Source organism: Mus caroli, unplaced genomic scaffold (genome assembly GCF_978045245.1).
Source record: "Mus caroli unplaced genomic scaffold, Mus_caroli_1 scaffold_8, whole genome shotgun sequence".
Classification (NCBI taxonomy): Eukaryota; Metazoa; Chordata; class Mammalia; order Rodentia; family Muridae; genus Mus; species Mus caroli.
In genome coordinates, this window is record NW_028227263.1 from 135161987 (window position 1) to 135163388 (window position 1402).

Consider the following 1402-nt stretch of genomic DNA (forward strand, 5'->3'; position numbering starts at 1 on the left):
CTCTCTAGCCCTCACAGCAGTAGTTCTCTGCTCTCTTTATGTTGTCTAATGTCTACTGTCTGGTGCACCGGTTTGTTCACGTGTTTAATTCATGTGTGTTCATGTCTAGTTTTCTGAATGACTGCATGTTCTGTGTTTCATGTTGGAAAATGAAAGATGGCTAAAACTTTCTCTGCTGGTATAGCAAAGTCGAGAGTGGCTCACACTTTGACTAAGAATCAGGCACAGCAGGAGGGCTCCTGCTGGAAAAACTGTTTTTTAAGAAAGGGAGTCTTGACTGCTGGTCTGTGTGCTCTGAGTGAGGGTCGCGCTGCCAGCCACCGCCGGAGGAGCCCCTCGGGCCATTGTAAGCATCAATAATGTCTTTCATCTTTGAGTGGATCTACAATGGCTTCAGCAGTGTGCTCCAGTTCCTAGGACTCTACAAGAAATCTGGAAAACTTGTATTCTTAGGATTGGACAACGCGGGCAAAACCACTCTTCTTCACATGCTGAAAGATGACAGACTAGGCCAGCACGTACCAACACTCCATCCCACTTCAGAAGAACTGACAATTGCTGGAATGACTTTCACCACTTTTGATCTCGGTGGGCATGAGCAAGCACGTCGCCTTTGGAAAAATTATCTCCCAGCGATTAATGGTATAGTTTTTCTGGTGGACTGTGCGGATCATTCTCATCTCATGGAATCCAAAGTTGAGCTTAATGCTTTAATGACTGATGAAACAATATCCAACGTGCCAATTCTTATCTTGGGAAACAAAATTGACAGGACAGATGCAATCAGTGAATAAAAACTCCGTGAAATATTTGGTCTGTATGGGCAGACCACAGGAAAGGGGAATGTGACTCTGAAGGAGCTGAACGCCCGCCCCATGGAAGTATTCATGTGCAGTGTGCTCAAGAGGCAAGGCTACGGCGAGGGTTTCCGCTGGCTTTCCCAGTATATTGACTGATGTTTGGACAGTGAAAATAAAGAGTTTTACTTCTGGACTGATCCTATTCACAGCTTCCTCATGGACTTTTCTAATAGAAAGCTCTCCAACCATATATGGCATTGAGAAGCCACACGTCTGTCTACGCTCATTGCCCAGTGGTGACATGTGCTCTTCTCCACACTGTCTGCTGCTGCTGCCGGGCAGTGTGCGAGGAATGGGGCTGGCAGCATTTGCCAGGGAAAGCTGGGTGCCATCATGGGACACCCGAGAAGAAAAACACGTCTCACCACTGGTTGATTTCAAAAGAAAGTGATTCTATTTTTTAAAGAAAGTGTTGTTAATGTAATTGGTATCCCTTCTCTAACTTTTTGAGTTCACAATTTACTTGGTCCAGATTTTCTATTCTTTTTTTTTTTAACTAGTAAATGAAATTTAGATACTTCATAAAATTATGAACAGATAGC

The 1402-nt window shown here is 44.2% G+C and overlaps 1 pseudogene; it reads left to right on the forward strand.

Annotated features, from left to right (window-relative positions):
* Positions 1–258: 258 nt before the first annotated feature.
* Positions 259–1002, forward strand: LOC147003631 (small COPII coat GTPase SAR1A pseudogene; annotated as a pseudogene).
* The last annotated feature ends 400 nt before the right edge of the window (positions 1003–1402 follow it).